The following is a 17,725-nucleotide window of genomic DNA, read 5'->3' as shown; positions in this document are numbered from 1 at the left end:
CTTCACCAGTTGTGTTGAGTTGTGAGTCACACTGTGGCCAGCTGGATTCCATTGTAACCCTTTCCAGACCGATAGATCTCAATTACTTTCCTTCTCAGTTGTTTCTGAATTTCTTAAATAACTTGTTACCAGCTGAAAGACAGTTGACCTTGCTGTGATTATTCATAGGAGGCTTATACCTATTTGATTAGTTAACTCCCAGTGGCAACGTGTTTTTTGGTTGTTTTTTTGGGGGGGGCCAGGCAGTGTTCATAGTTAATTTATTATATCTGGCAATCAATAAACATCTCATTAATCATTGAATTGTGTAAATATAATGAAAAAAGCTTGGTGATGTGCCTGTGGTACCCACACAATGTACTCAATTAAACGGTACTATACATGAACTTGTTTTTTCCCTCACATTAGGATCTAAACATGATTAAAAAAATAAATAACATGTCACACAATAAAGGGGAGGAGGCTGAAAATCATTGCATGAGGTTCCATATGTTTCTGGGTTTGAAGATGGAAATGGAAGAGAATTAAACTCTGAGCAGATCCATGTCTTTCATCCGCGTCTAATTGAAATCTGCTGGTATGTGTCTGTGGCGCTCCCACTTCTGTGCATATATGTGTGTGAAAAACAGAATGCGGACGCCCGACTTTTGATGTTTATCTTTATAAAGACCTTTAGTGAGTAACTTCTTGCCAGCTCAACCTATAACGATTGGATTGCAGAGTGTTATTAATGAGGGACCAGAGAAGAAATGCATGTGCTTGAGTCCAGAATGCATAGATGTGTTTGCACACTAGCGCATTATGTAGTGGAATCTAAATGTGCTCATGGCCTGATATTTCAGCATCATTGCCTCAGACTATAATGATCTGTCAGTCATAGTATGTGTGCTTGTGTGCCTTTGCTCATTGTGTTTGTGTCTATACAGTGACTCATTAGTTGATGCTGATCCAACAGTTTTTTAGAACAATTGGATGCTCCAAACTTTTCTTGAAACTTTATTCAAAGCTATTTTAAATACTGCAGCATTCAGAGGATACTGAAAGAAAACCATTGAGCCAGACACAATGAGTTTGCATGTGTAAAACTAAACCATATTAAGAGTCAAAGACAGTCGATGTGGTTTACTTCATTTCTACAAGCTACAACAAGCATGAGTAAATATGCAATTAAGAAATCGGTGCAGAACATCTGCTGAACCCTGACAGGCACCCTGACAGTTGTGCAGATGGATGGATACACGTTTTTTACTTTATGCTCAGTGTTGTCGTAAAGTATTTGCCCCATCCCAATCATTAAGCAAATTTTGATACCAGACAAATAAAATCAGAGAAAAAGAAAATACCATTTAGAACAACTAGGTCCGTCTGTCAGAAAGTACTTAAGTTCATCTGAAAAAATCGGCTGGAACAAGGACCACAAAACATTTGCAATGATTGGGGAAGAGTGCATGTAGCTTGTCCAGTTTGCTCTTCTTTGTGTAATTGTTTTAATTCAGCCATAGTAGAGGCCTACAAAATGCGTCCAATTGGAACACAGCATCCAAATCAGATATAAGGAAAACTTGAACTAGGCTATTTGGAAATCCTTTAACTTGAGGATTTGCTGATGACATGGTTAAGATATTGCTCCTTGTATTTTTTGGTAAAGACCAGACCAAGACCATGGTTCTATTACAGTAAGGCATTCGGGTTATGGAATAAAAACCACACTTCACTTTATTCTGCCATTACCTTGTTTGACAATGTATAATCATGCTTTTCAGAAATGCAGTTAGTTTTACACCAAATGTAATGGGATGCACATGTTTTTCAAGAAGTTCCACTTCTGTCTCATGATAAACATATAGTTTTGTACCAGGCATCTTGAATAAACATGTTTTTGAAAAATGGAACAAGGATTTATGGGAGGGTTTATCAGCAATGGTTTCCATGTTGGAAGTGTGCTGTGAGGTAATTTTTGCCCAGCATTTTTTTTTATCGCTAAGTTATCAACACACAACTGAGGCAGATGAAGTTTGCAGATGAACCAGACTTCATTTTGCAACCCAAATCAACTTCAGTTGTTGATTTGGGTTGCAACTACAGCCATGACCACTTATGGGATTCAGCCAAATTCTGAATTGCCAAATTTGTCATTTGGCAATTATGGATTGAATACCAAATGGGGTTTTCTCCATATTTCCTCAATATATAACTAATGACCTTTAAAAATGTAATATTTATTTTATGATTTTAAACATGTAGCGTTCCTAAAAGACAAACTCAAAAACAATAAAAAATCTGTAAGGAGGTAAGCCCTTTTTTACTTTGCTGTGAAGTGTGTCAGTGTCTGACTCCACTTTTCTGCAGACAGGTCTCTTCCCCTCTCTTATTTTCTCAGGCCAGAGGTACTGTCATGGTAACCAAAAATATTTTGAAAAGTGCTTGTTTAGGTAATATGTGTCATGGGACAGTATAGAGAGCGCTCTTTCTGCTTCTCTCCGGACCTGAGGGAGGAAGAAGCTAATAGCTAAGGCTGAAGGGAAAACCAATGAGCAGTAAGTCACCCATCAGAAGACAAATTCAAATTCAGAGATGTGCTATGAAGACCGATACCTTCACTTGACACAGGCATGTACAGTTCTTCTGACATGATGGACTTTTAAAGGGATCTTTTTGTGTTTTCTGCTGTCATTTTAATCACTGAAGCCCTTTGGGACACCCCACTATGTCCATTGTGTCTCTGCTTATGGGTGTCTCAAGTCCCATTTTTACTGATAGGTCCTATAATCGTCTGTGTCTTTTCATTTGATTTTTAGTTTTTAATTTTGTTTCTTCATTTTGATTCTTGATAAGTATATTTGTCATTTATGAGATAGAATCAAACCACCTAAACATTTTGGAGTCACAGGTAGCGCTGTGATCCCAAAATAAAACAAAATAAAAACACAACGATAAATAATCTATTTTGTGACTTCTGTTAGTAAATTGTCTGTCATTATATACTTGAATATTTCAAGGAACAATGAATGTTCACATTTGCACAATTGATTTCATTTATTTGTGTTTTGCATGTTTTGGTCTATTTGGTTAAGTTCAAAATTAAGTTCAAAGTTTGGCTATAATTCAAGGTGTTGTATAAGTACACGAGTTCTGGACCAGAAATTTAATGCAAATGAACAAACCATAAGACTAAACTAAGAAACTAAACACAAAGGAATTAAATTATAATGGGAATACATTTCTAACATAAAAGAACAAAGACAAATGACCTGAATACGACACAGCCTATAAATTAGAAAAGTGATTAAAACACAAACATCCAAGGATAGTGACATATTTTTATTGAGCTCTGAAATAATGTTTTTACCTTAAAGTTCACAGATATGCTTTACCTATCTCAATCACATAAAATCTCAATAAAATACATTAATTTAAATGGTTGAAACTCCACAAAATGTAAAGTGGAGGTTCAACATATACAAGTCCTTTCACAAAACATTGTAAATTCAGTCATCTTCAACTCTAATATCCAGCATTTATATAACCTGTTTAGAAAAGATTGCTGCTGAATTTACCATCATATTCCAATCAGCGTCATGAGAAGTTAGAGTTTTATAAATATTATAGTCAAATGAAAGCTGCAGCAATTCACAGGTTCTCCTCTAAATTCAACATGTCAGCCTTCACCAGAAGGGGGCAGATGTGTGCAGTACAAATAGTCAACTTGCTCTCGCATCTTTTCAAATACATCCCTTAAATTTAGTATTTTATTAATTAAAAAAATAAAAAATATGGGTTGAGTATTTTATTTTTGCTCTACGGACCAGCCTTTCATGTCTGTCCTGTAAGGAATCTGAGGAACGCGAATGGCCTGATGATTGAACTGGTCCAGAAGTGATGGTGTAAATCCCTCTGTCACATATTGAAGAGGATAGACAGAGCCTGTCTCTCTTTTTAGGCAACCAAATTCAACTATTTCTGCTCATCTGATGCTGACTATAACTCTACTTCAAAGGGAGTAACCACTTTGTGCAGCTGGGGTGATAAAACTGCCAGTCGGCATAAGAATGTTAATGATTAGGGCTGTGACAGTTTAGATGTAAGAATATATATAGAGAGTCAAGTGAGAGCGTGTGAAAGTGTCCAAGTGGGTGTCTGTTGTATTTCAAAGTAAAGTCCTTATGAAATACAGCAGAATTTGTGCATAATCAAAAAAGAAGCCGAGACATGACAGACTAACAAAGATGAACGGCGCTGTTAAAGTTCAATAAGGTATCAGTGGAGGTGGTTATAGTCTGTTCTGATCAAGCCTGGAAGATGTTAATGCAGCTTTGGATTGTTTCACTGCAGACACTGATGAATAGAGACTGTGTGAAAGCGTGGCCTGCTGTTTGAGGGGCTGATTCACAGTACCACTCGGGGGAAATTATGAATCAGGTCGTTTTCAACACTTTGACTAGAATCTGGGCTCAGTGGGAGAAGGACCAAGAGAGAAGAGCATGGAAAGAATCACAGAGGATTTATGATGTCTGAGCTCTCCAGTGAGAAGGTCTTTCCTCTGACCCTCAAGGAAATACTTCTTCAATCTGTCTCCTTGCCGACACCCTCCGCAGAACTGACACATACGAGACCTCCTTAACCCTGCTCGTGCCCCTCGCTTTCACTCTTCATCTGCCCCGCCATTAAATCTGCTACTAATGATGCGGGCCATTCAAACTGGAAAGAGAGGCTGAGAGGGAAAAAGAAAGAGAGTCCAGGGGTTCAGGGATTCCCAAACTGTGGAAAAAGTTCACTCGCCGTGTCTTCATCCTCCTCTGGAGAGCGTGGTGTTCCAGGAAGCGCAGGGGTTAAGCACACACATTTTGTAGCCGACCTCTCACCTCTGATTAGCCTAGCGTAGCCGCTAAGTGGTTTTCTGTGACTCCTTCACTCAGCTTTCCAGTTTCTCACACAGTAGCGGTGGGCATGACACATTTCATTTGACACATGGTGCTCACTTTTGCGGTAAACTGATTGCTAGGCCGACATAATATGAGTGTAATGAACCTTGGATTTATTAATGACATCTCACATTCGCTTCCCCGATGTGCAAGCAACTCAGGGCAGCTGAGAGACCGTAACTAACAACACAGCCTGGATGTTTTGCTGTATAAGAATGCCTGCTGGCGGTAGCCCATGCTTTTTGTGGCTTTGTACTGTGTGATTTTTAAATCTCTACTGCTGTGATCATAACCACTGGCTTTAGTGATTTTTTTTTTCTTTTCTTCCTCAGCTGACCCATTTCTGACCCGTTTTTACTTGTCATGCCTGATATTAGAAAAGTTTAATCATTGCTGGGAGACATACAAAGAGGATTAACATTCCTAGGTCTCCTACACTCAGACCTTGCCCTTCTCCCTCCTGTTTCCCCTCCCCATTTGCTCTCTCTCTCTTTCTCTCTCTCTCTCTCTCTTTCTCTTTCTCTCTCTTTCTGCCTCTCTCTCTCTCTTCTGCATTTCTCCACTTGAATTTTGCCCTCTCCCATTCCTATGCATGTAATCTTTCTTCTTTATAAGCAACCAAGTAGGTTCATTAGCAATCAGGTATCTAATTTTACTGGTCACCAATGATGGCAAACTACGGTCAAACAAAGGCAAACAACAATGCCAGATCCATTATATTAGTCTTCTTGTAATCCCATTTTCTTGGATTATTAGTATTTATCTGTGGAGAATTTAAACCAAATTACTTTTGTTTCAGGGGCCATAAAGAAACGATTACACGATTTCCCCACAGAGGCTTCTGATACCCTAAATATGAATTATGGACACTGTGTGTGGCATGTGGATTTACTGGTGCCACGTCCCTTCTATTACAAACAGGAATGGTCTGCAGTCTGTGTGTATTACACGTCATCTGTATGCTGACACGGAGTGTATACAGTGGCTTCTTTATAGATATTAATAGTTAGACCATTTCCCAAAGTAATGGGCTTGAAGAGAGATAAATGTAGCTGGAGGTCACACCTCCATGTCTCATCTTCCTAAATGTTTTCAAGTGCCTGTTTATATCCACTTTCCATCACAAACTGCAGATGGGTCTTTGTAGAAACATCAAATCTAGCTCTTATCGACATAGCTATGGAAAAAGATTGTTATTGTGGGTCTTGTCTTTATCTTCTCCTTATTAACAAAACTGTTATCAATTCAGTTAAAGGACAAATGCATAATATTTTAGAGCCATAAAGCCTAAGGATTCAAACTATGACGTACTGACCCATTCAAAAAATTAGAAAAAGATTAGAAAGGTGACTGTGCATGCTCTCATGTTGGCACTAGATTTTTCACATATTATCCACAATCTCTCGGTGATTCTGCCGGTGTTGATTATACAAATTTTAAAACAAAACATACCAATTTAAAAAAATAATTTTTTTATTAAAGCATTCCACATATACGGCTCCATATGAAGCCTTTTGTGGTTTAAGCCTAAACTACTTTCTTCTGTAGACAAAAAGCAGGGTAGTATTTCCACAGTTTGTTTGATCTACAGTGTTTACTGAATGTACGGACTGGCTCAGTGCTAGCCTTAGGATTGTATTGTCTCCCTGAGTCTCTGGAGGAGAGACTCAACTTATCTTTGAAGTTATTTGTTGATAAAGGAAGTCATCATCACTTACAGACTTATTTCATCTTTTCTGCTAAACAGCTAAAGATTTTAGGTAGCTTTTTAAATCCAATAAATCTAAAAAGGGCTGTAACCAAAGAATCCTAACTCTGAAATTCTGCACCTTGCTAAAAAGTAAATCAAATATTATATCACTTTGGGTACCAATCCTGAGTCCTCAAAGCAGATTAAAGTCTGATGTTTGATGAGATAAACCATGAAGATTAAGATAGCATTTATCCATGAGATTTTGTGTTTTGAAAGTGTCCACAAAACCTCTAAAAACTCCCCATTTGTGGTTTTGCAGCATCAAAGTTTTAAAACTATACATCATCACTTTTTTTTCACCTTTCACGAGAAATATTAAAACTAAGCATATTGGCTTCATATTTCCCTGCTGCTGTAGTTAATACGAAACAACATCTTGAATTTCAATTTCCTTTGTTTTGTTCGTCTTTCCACAAATATAATCAACCACAAAATGTTCCTAAAAATACTGCCATGAGGTGACAACTTTTAACGTCTTTCCAACTTTACCCTTTTTTAAAAAAATTTTTTGTCAGGCCTGAGTGAGAAGGCAGATTTATTTGTAGACTTCAAGTGTAATTTATAAACCCTCTGATTATTGTGTTTTCTGACATCTACTTGGACTGCAGGTTGATGTTAGCTGATTGACAATAAACTCTATGCTACCAGTTCGTTTTACATTTAATTAAAGTTCACTGAAGTGTGATGGGACAGTACTACAAACATTTTACTATTATTAACATTATTATTATTGTTTTAATTGTCAATGCACTTATAACAGGCTGAAATTAAGAAATCCCTTTGAGACATATTAATTTATTACTTTTCTCAAGGAACTATTTAATTATTTATTCACATCTTATTTTTCCAAAGTTGCTTAAGTGCTAAAAGTGGAAAAACGTCATTATCTTTAGTGTGTGTAGTTAACTCTTGTCTCTGCCCTATCATAAGCTGTCATTAGGATCTGGAGATGCCTGGCTGGTACCCTCACAAACATACAAAGACAGGTAACAATTCACTAGCTACTCTTTAAGGTTAAGGCTTGTTCCTTCAACACATAGCTATCTTTGATGATATACTAAGAAAGACATCTAAGGCAATAGTATGCTTTTATGTCATTATTTATTGGACATTTTTCTTTATTTTCTGCAGCTTTATGACACCTGTCTCATATTTGTCCTGAGATATTACCTTGTCTGGAACTTATCTTAAAGAGTCAGCGCACACCCTAATTGATTGCCATTTATTATCAACGTTAAGCCGTCTCAACACACAAACGCACAGGGAGGTGGGCACACAAGAACAAAGGTCCCTTTCTTATGGAGCAACCTCTCCAAAGTCAATGGTTGATGACAGCTTGTCGATAACAAACTGTCATCAACCTTGAAGTGACAAGGTGAATAATAGCAACAACTTGGCCCTCATTTTTAAATCAATAACATGTTTTTTTTCAGTTGCAGCTTTATTGTTAATAAAATTCTTATTCTGACAGACGCTAATCTCTTTACTTTCACCGCTAGCTGGTGACCGGACCGTGCAGACTTAATGCCATAATAGATTGCGTTAGCAGTACTTCAAAAATGGGCAAAAATGTATATAAAGTAAAAGGCTTAACCTAAAATAAATGTAACTAAATTGATTTGTGGCTGCGCTGTGTTTCTGATGGTTGGCTCTGCTGCTTCACAGTTAGCATGTTGCCAAGTCAAATCTTGTCTGGAATCTTTTCTTGTAGAGTTTTCTGATTTTTCATGTACCAGCTATGTGCCATGGTGTAAAAACAAGCATTTGAGATTAACTGGCAACTAAAATATATGTGCATAGATTTGTCTCTGTCTCTGCGGAAGCCCTGATATAGCTCACTATATCCCATGTCTTGCCTGTTAATAGCTTGGCACTTGCAATATGGGAAATAAAGTGAACTGAACTTAATTAAAAATTAGCACTGACATGTGCTGCCCACTGTATTTGTGAATCAGTCAACTCTTTAGTTATAGAGAAACTTAAATATAATTAATTAGTGTGAATGCTGTAGGCATTCATTAGTGCGAATGCTGCAGGCATTCACACCATTGAGTTCCACTTTTCTGGCTGCTCTGTAAATTTTGCCGTGCTTCTTCTGCTGGATATTTTGTGCTGCTTTCACCATTCACCATTTTATATTATTCAGCTTGCTCTCTTAATGCCGACTATATTTCTTTATATTCATAACCTTCATATTTTTTATGACTTTTTCTCCCCATGGAGGAAACCACCTCATCCTGTGGCAGAATTGTGAATTACAATATAACAGTGGACGCTTTAGATCCTGCCTGTCATGGAGGAAAGAAAGCAGAGGCCATTTTGAAGTTGTGCAGTTTAACAGCTTTTATCCTGTTTAACACCTGGGAATAAATTGAGCTTTTGACGTTGCTTTTTTCGTACTGCATGTAGCATGTTTTTTGTAGTCACCATGCTAAACGATGCCTCCAAACAAATGTTGACATCTCAGAAACCTTAAAAAGTATGGATTTCATTCATCTATTGTTTTTATCAGAGGGAATAGGGGAATGCTTCTGTCCTTTTCAAATTTTAGGTTTTATATTATTTTTTTATTTACATTGAATATATTACTGTAACCCAGCATACTAGTATTATCTTACATTCTAACATTAGTATTTTAGCTAGTTTTAGTTTTTTTGCAAATTTTAGCTTTTACCTGGATTTCTTACCTTTCTGCAAGTCTTCTGATGTTGGATTCAAACGCTTTGCCATTTTCACCAAAAGCATTCAGCATTGAGCATTGAGCATTCACACTTGCATTTTCATAGGAAATGCACAATTTCTAGTTAGTTTTTAAGATCTTTTAATTATGGCAAAAATTTACCAACCTATCTTGAGCCAGTTTGTCTGGTTCAAGATAGGTGGCAACAAGAATATCTTGTTGCCACCTGTAAAATATGACGATAATGCCAAAACTCAATTTTTAAGCCAATGAAGAACAAGTTTAGGTGTTATCCAGGCAATCATCAGTGACCTTAATATTTAGCTCTTATCAGCTTGTGAACTCCGAAAAAAATTAGCAAATCAAAATAATTTCTCACTTTTTACATGTAGCTGTAATGGTCTGGTTTTGTTCATAGTGTGCAAGTTCAAGAGTCCCTGTGCAAATCTTTATTTGTGTGGAAGAGGTTTGGCAGCACAGTTTGAGCGTTGTGTGATGAGTTTGGCATAAAAAGCTGTTGATTTGCTGACTTTTCCCTCTAGATCAACAGAGCAACATACACAAACAGACTCCCACAGGACAGAAGTTATACTGTCAACATACACATTTATCATTCATTTGGACTGTGCTGCAGCTTCCAAGATCTCAAATGAAATTGGTATGGTTTGAAAGATCACTCATTCAAAAATCTAAAATTGATGCTGTAGCCAGAAAATGTTCTGCATGTATGAAAGTGAATCAATAATTGAGCATGGTGGAAAAACAACAGATGTTTTCTTTCAGGAATAAAGGAGTTTGGGATTCAGATTCATGTGACTTAATAATTTTGTATGACATTTTGAATGAGATGTTGCACCTCAACTTTTTAAGCTTCATGATACAAATGCACCTGTGTTCTTAGAAAATTATTTTTTAAAACTACTTACAATTTTGATTAACTTGGCAATTAGAAAATATTTTTTTAATACTCTAACAAAGAAAATCTTTCAGAAATATATGTTAGTATTTCCAAGACCTATTTCACAACTTGCAAAAGTTTGGGTGGTCAGTAAGATGAAGATCTTGCATTGTCCCTCTCAGGCAAAGGCTTTGTTCACTGGGTTCCACTTAAGACAAAACCAAAATGAAAAGCTGGTTAGGAGCCATGGGTGGCAAATAAACCATACCTCACCAGTACCAATCATCAGTGAGTAATGTCAAATACATGGAGGCCTTACGTAGTTCAAAGACCTGCTTCCAGGAAAATATATTAAAGGGACAACAAAGCAACAAAGGGATCAGAAAGTGGGAGGTCATTTTCACATTATCACTGTCCCATTCTTACTTGAATGACACATAAACGAGGAATCTTGCCTTTGTTTCTCACAGTCATTGTCATTGTCAGGAAATGTGCCATCGGAAAAAAATAGGAGCATTCATGTGCACCAAAACTACTTTCTGTGTGACTGCTGAGTTAACGGGCCTTGTCTTCAAGCTGTTACTGTCTGCGTCTGTAAATGAGTGCTCAATTGTGAGCGCTGTCTGCCTGCGATGGCTCCTTCTTTCTTTATAAGCTGGTGCTGACAGACAGAGATAGAGGTTGTGTATACTCAGTGCGATGACAGAGCAGGGCAGCTCTTTCACATGGGTGAAGGTCAAAGCAACCAAGTGGCTCATCATTCGCACACATTAAATTGACTCATCGCTATTCTTTTTGCCATTGAGCATGTATTCACAGAACAATTGTGGCCCTTGGTTTTTTTTTTTTTTTTTTGATATATTGAGTTAAAATCAGATATATACCGATTTTAACTAATCAGTAAAAATCAGTAGACACACACTGTGTAAATATACTGCTTTAACTCTTGAATAAAATCAAACTTAATCAAACTTTTCTGTTTTTGACAAATTAGACAATGTCTGAATGATGAGAGAGAAATAAAAGTTATCCAATATTAAAAGTTTACAAATGCTCAAATTACTGTCCCATCATTAATGTGAGAAAGCCTGTACAATTATGCAAATGTTTGTAAAGCTTTTGAGTTCTATTTTAAAGTGTCAGTATGTGTATATTTCATGCACATAGTACCATTTTATAGCAAAATCTAGTAACTATACTAACTTCAATTGTCATAAAAATCTGGAATGGACTCTCGCCCGTTGACCGCTTTACATAGCCACCAGCACCCCCTGAGGTCCCGCTAGGGATAAGTGTGTACGATAAAGGATGACTTGACGAATGGATGTTATACAAATGCTATATTTAAAACTTAAGAATTTAGAAACATAAAATTGTGTCTCTGTTTTTTTTTTTTAAAAACTCCTGCTCTTTCTGAAATTCTCCCTTCAGGAAGCCATCACATCACATCTCCATTAATCCTTCAACAGCAGTTTTACCAGCGGTGCAATGAGAAAAAGCTCATAAACTGAGCTTAGCAAATGTGCGGTTCAATGAGATGTTTGCCAATTGCTGCTGGCTAATCTAAAGGAGCTGAATGGGAAAGTCGCAGGTGCTGTGTGAGGCAGAAGATCAGATACTTGGAAACTGCAGCTTTGAGGAAAAAGCGTCTTCTCGAATATCCATGAAAGAATCAAAGCAATACTACAGGTAACTTTTTGTTGAAAGAATGACATTACACATGACATAAAGCTAAAATAAGTTGATTTTACAGAATAAAATCATGTAAAGGGGCAAATGTGGACATGAGTATCATTATTTACAGTGAAAGAAGTTTAGTATTGCCTATTCTATTGATGCTGCTTAAGACTTACAAAGTTGAATTTGAAGAATTTGACCCTGCAATAGCTGCATGCCGGTTAAAGTTTGTAAGCTGCTTTAATGAAGAAAAACAAAGTCAATGCATCTAATCTGGATTTGGGGATTTTTAGAACTTTTTCACAAAAGATTTACCTTTAAACCCTGATCATAAGAGGTGGATGCTGCAAAGCACTGTTAAGGGAAATCAGAAGGTTCATTTGGTACGTACATGTTATTGTTGCCTTCCTAAAATAATGAGCAACGTTTTGTTTTTTATTTTGCTTTTTTTTTTTCCAAAAATTATTTTGGGCAACAAATCTCTTTTGGCATATGTGGATGTTTCCTCTCTCAGAGAAATGTACATACAATCTAGAAGTATATGCTAATTTGTCTACCAAAGTAATTGGAATCCATTGATTATGTGGGAAGTGTGGAGTTGAACCCAACAACATTTAGGTTGAATTATCTGAACTTCTGGCTTCTTTGAAGCACCGAAAGAGGCTTTCATTCAGCAGTCTTGAGTTTCATTTAATGTGTACTTAAGTTTGCTTTAAGAGCAAAAACAGTTTTTAAAGCTTCATTTGAATTTTGATAAATATTTGAACTACATGAAGCAATTGCGCAATTGGTAAGAAATTCATCCAAAACGTGTGTCTGTCTATACATCTATTGTCTAAACAGTCATTGGGCAAAAGATGAGGAACACCCTGAACAGGTTACCAGTCCATCAAAAAAATATAACCTACAATAACATTAATATATGCAGGTCAAAGTAAAACAGTTTTTGATTTTAAAGCTGCACTGTAATAAATTTTCTTGTTCAACAAAAATCTGAGCTAAAACTTAAAGGAGCCACCAATTAACCAATAAGTTCTTTTGTGTCTTGGTACTGGATACCTGAAGTGTGGATATTTCAAAAGCCTTTGACAAGGAGTCTGTTTTTGTTCCAAACTCAGCGTGTTCACTTCTTTTGGGTGGAAGAAGAAGAGCTCTCGAAAGCTTAGCTAACAACAGCACCGGGAATATTTCCATTTAACAATAGCAGAATGCCACCCACGCTTTCTCTTGTCCAGACAAATGCATTATGTCTGTTTGAAAGGAGATTGACAAGCTGAAGATGGGAGATTATGTCAATTAGTGGCCATGGTCCCACCTCGCTAGACTGCCCCGTCTCTCAGGGCCCAAGGGGTCAGAGTTCGCGACCTCGGAGAGGTTGGAAACTTTTTGCCACTGTGACTTTATGCAGCTATCAGCCTGTGAGCCACCACACACAATCACACACTGACGCACTCTCACCTCCCTCTGACCTTCTGCTCATCTCTGCCTGCCCTTGACCCCCCACTGATGTGGGTGTGAAAATAAAGGGTCTCCCTGAGCAGGAGGAATTATTTATCGCCTGATGCTTGTCTTTCCAAACTAGTGTAAATCTTCTTACCAGCGAAGTGATTGAGCGTGAAAGCATATGTGTTAAGAGTAACACATATTAAGAGTAACATTAGACATTATTTTGTCTAATGTGAATGTGCAGTCATTTGTTTTTGTCTAAGATATTGTACCCCGACTGCGATGTGTTCTGTAGATGCTGGTTTGGCTGCACCTCGAATCAATGTTTTACTGTGTGCAGACATGTGTTTGTGTATGTGTGTGCTTTCCAAGAGGCCATAAATCTCCAGACAGACTTGTTGGTTCAGTAGGGAAACAGCAGGTTTGGGACACCCTGATAGCCTTCACAGATGGCTAAAGAAATGTTGCCCACACAAGGCCTTTTACTCCACCTATTAATTAATTCATTTTCCACAGCAGATGAGACACCGGAGTTCGTTGTGATTGTGATTGTTTCCCAGTGCTAATTGCCATTGAGAGATGCCTGGTTATTTCTTTCTCCACTCCTTTCTGCTAACTGGTGCTTTCCCAGACCCCCTGTGGCCTGCCATGTTTTCTTCAGGTGTATGTTGTTGTACTTTTGTTTGTCCTGTGGTCACACCAGAGTCTGTGATTTATGCAGCCTCTTAATCATCTGTCTAGAAGTGAAACAACACCTTAACTTTTTGTGGGTGGATAGTTGTCACAACTACACAGTTGTACTTTTTTAGTTTTGGCTTATATACTTAACAGGTTTGGGTGTAATTGTGTGTGCGATCAGTAGGAATTTCTTTTTCTGGCACTAAAGTTATCTTTCTTTTCTTTAATTATAGTTTAAGACTGTAGTGTCTGAAAGAGGGACAAGATTTGTTGAACATGCTGGCCTGAATATGTTGCAACTTTTCTATTAACTAAAAATGTGTTAGTTGTGATACATAAAAACAAATTTTAAAAAAATCTTATCTTTTGTTATATTCTTCACCAATGGAGGTCGCAGTTTTTTCAGATGCGCAATACATGCTCGATTGATGATGTTTTAGTCGGTTCATTGTTTCCCTCATTCATCTGAAAAAACCCTCAAAATGTGAAAAGGTTGGACTTCTTTCACTCATTTTAGAAAGTGAACCTCATAAATGATTCATTGCATATACAGTGAAATACTTCAAATTTTTCATTTCTGTAGAATGATTGCACATTTTTAACCCAACAAACTGTCAACGGTTTTTATTCTGAGCACCAGCCAGTACCAAGTAGTCCCAAAATTCAGTTTATGAAACGTTTAATTGCCTCACATATTTTAGATACTTGCTTTCTTTGGTATTCCTGTGTGTGTTGCCAATATTACAATAGATGAAGGATGTTTGGGACATTTGATTTGCAGCCATTTGATTTGCTGTTCGAACAAGGCATTGATTTGGTTAATAAAAATGTTAAAATGTTTTGACATCGTGTCAACTTAAACAAGCATAACTTGATCAGTTTTTTACAAACATATCTGAAACAATTTTCAAATCTAGAGATTTCACTCAACTCATGTTTATTTGTTTATTGTTTGTATTTGGATTGCCATTACCCATTGCTGAGACAATGGCTACCCATCATCTACATCATACAGTTTTAATTATTTATTTAAGAAAATAATTAAACAGGGCATTTTTATAAGCTCTTGCCTTTTGCTGCCTTTATAGATGAAGAAATGGAGGTTTGGAATTAGGTTTGGAAAAAGAGTTTGAAAGAGGGTTAGAGGAATGTTTTGAAGCAAAGTTGGAATTAGGGTTTCATTCCAGCCCTCCTTACCTTTGTAAACAGTGTTCTCTATGAATTTTTAACAGCTTTTGGCTTGGATTTTTTCATAGACTGAAAGTTTTCTGTCCTCCTCTACTTTTTTTCATTTGCATTTTGCATGCTTCTGCTTTATTCTTCTGGCTATTTCTTATATTTCCACAAATACAGTTGCTTCTGCAAGTTTCACTCAAAATATTCAGCTTAGAACATTCACACTGCAGGAAATGCACATTATTCTACTTTCCCATACAACACCGCTAATTCAAACAATTACCTTTGTTTGATAGAGGAAGGGATACATTAACAAAACAACATTAATAGGTAATGTTATAATACACCGTTTTTTATACAATAATAAAATGATGTATGTAAACACAGTGAAACGGTGGCACATCTAATAGCTACAACATCATTGTCAGAGAGGAAGATGGGCTGCAATTTAGAGCAGAGCTTCATGTGTGGCCATTTTTGAAATTTCTCCTCCACTTTCTGCATCCTGCCGTCCTACAGACAGGTGGTCTTGTGGTTCAGACCAGAAGGATGTTGGCATAATGTTTAATGCTGTTTTAATGGTACCTTCTGTGGTGATTATAGAGGCCTGCTGTAACTAATAGAAATTCTTTTGACTCTCCGGAGGGTTATATAATCACCTTTTCCCATTGAAGCAGACTGGGAAAACATAATTGTCATGCATATGAATTTTGTGAGGGTGTTCAGTCGCTTATTGGCACAAAAAAATAAAGTTAGCAGCATTGTTTTATATCTAAATAGATTTTTTGTTTAGCTTGACTATAAATGACTTGGTCATGTGGACTGTGGATAATGTCAATTAAACATTATCTTCTGAAATAGTAACGTTACTTCCTAATAAGAGGTCCCAGAATTTTTTATTTTCTTACCCTAGAGTCAAAGCTACTTCTTTCATCCTAAGTACAGCCACACAATCCATTTTCTAGTTATTGTATATTTGTGCTTTCAAAAGCTATAAGCTAATAAAGATAATTACATTAAAGGGTAGAAATTACTTTAAAAGGATCAACATTTTATTGCCACTGGTTTCAGGGCTGGTAAGAGGAGTGAAACCACACCATAAATCCAATTTACGAGACATACTTTTAAGCTCCATTAGCTCATTTCCCAAAAGAACTTTATCACACAAGCAAAATATTTTCTCAGATATTGAAGCAAGCAGTTTTAAACTGATCATACCCAACAATTTGGGTTTTTCAAACTTTCAAGCAAGTCCTGGAATGTCCAGTGTAATAAAGTGTGTGACTAACGGTGTGTGTGTGTGTGCGTGTGTGTGAGTGTGTATGCATTTAGGTGACAGACAGCCACTATTCAGCTGTGAAAAGGTAGTGCTTATCAGCACACTGCAATGAAAACAGACAATGTGGCCTTTATTCTAGAATCTAGATCCAGTGGGAATGTGGGTGAAGTGATTTTTTTATTTATTTATTTTTTGTGTTCATTTTCTTTAAACTATTGCTTTTAATACAGTCCAACAGCATTAAATAGAATGTTTATGTCTGCATTCAGCAGATTGCTCAGTCAAGATTGCTCTGGAAGGGAGCAAGTAAACTGTAGTATTTGGTGCTTTTGAGTGTGTCTGTGTGTGTGTGTTCATGAGTTTGCAAGTCGATCATCGGGCCCTTATTAACTACACAAGTGACCTTTGAGGAAGTGTTGATTGGTGTCTTTGGGACTTTGCCAAGTTTCCTCCTTCATTTTTTTCCACCTTGCATTTAACTCCAAATATAAACACTGCTTATGATTTTCAGGGCTCCTACATAATTCTGAAGAGTCTGGGAAAGATTGGAATAAAGAAAATGAAGTTCTTTATGGAAAAATGTTTTATCTTTTTTTTGTTCATTCTTCTGAAGAACAATAGACTTAGACTTAGACTTGTACTTTATTGATCCCTTGGGAAGACTCCCTCAGGAAATTATAGTTACCAGCAGCTCACAGGCAAAAAAGTGGCACACAGTAAGCATACGCAAAAGAATACAAAAAAATACAAATTAAATACAAGGTACACAGTAAATGTAATAAGAATATAAATACAAAACAAAGAATATAAATACAACACAAAAGGAAAATATAGGAATTTGGTGGATAGATTGACCAGTGATATGGTATTGCACTGTATGGTTAGGCCTGATAAATATGGCTGCTGATGACGGCGTGTAGAGGGTGGCTGCTATCGTCCATGATGTCCAGCAGTTTGTTCAATGTCCTCGCCTCTGCCACCGTCACCAGAGAGTCCAGCTTCATGCCGACCACAGAGCCGACACGCCTGATCAGTTTGTCCAGTTTGGACGTGTCCTTCTTGGATGTGCTGCCTCCCCAGCACACCACAGTGTAGAAGAGGACACTGGCGATCACAGACTGGTAGAACATCCACAGCAGTTTGCTGCAGATGTTAAAGGACCGCAGTCTCCTCAGGAAGTACATCCTGCTCTGCACCTTCCCGTACAGGTGGCTGG

This window comes from Poeciliopsis prolifica, unplaced genomic scaffold (genome assembly GCF_027474105.1).
Source record: "Poeciliopsis prolifica strain line A6 unplaced genomic scaffold, Auburn_PproV2 SCAFFOLD005, whole genome shotgun sequence".
Taxonomy (NCBI): Eukaryota; Metazoa; Chordata; class Actinopteri; order Cyprinodontiformes; family Poeciliidae; genus Poeciliopsis; species Poeciliopsis prolifica.
This window is presented reverse-complemented; position numbering follows the sequence as displayed.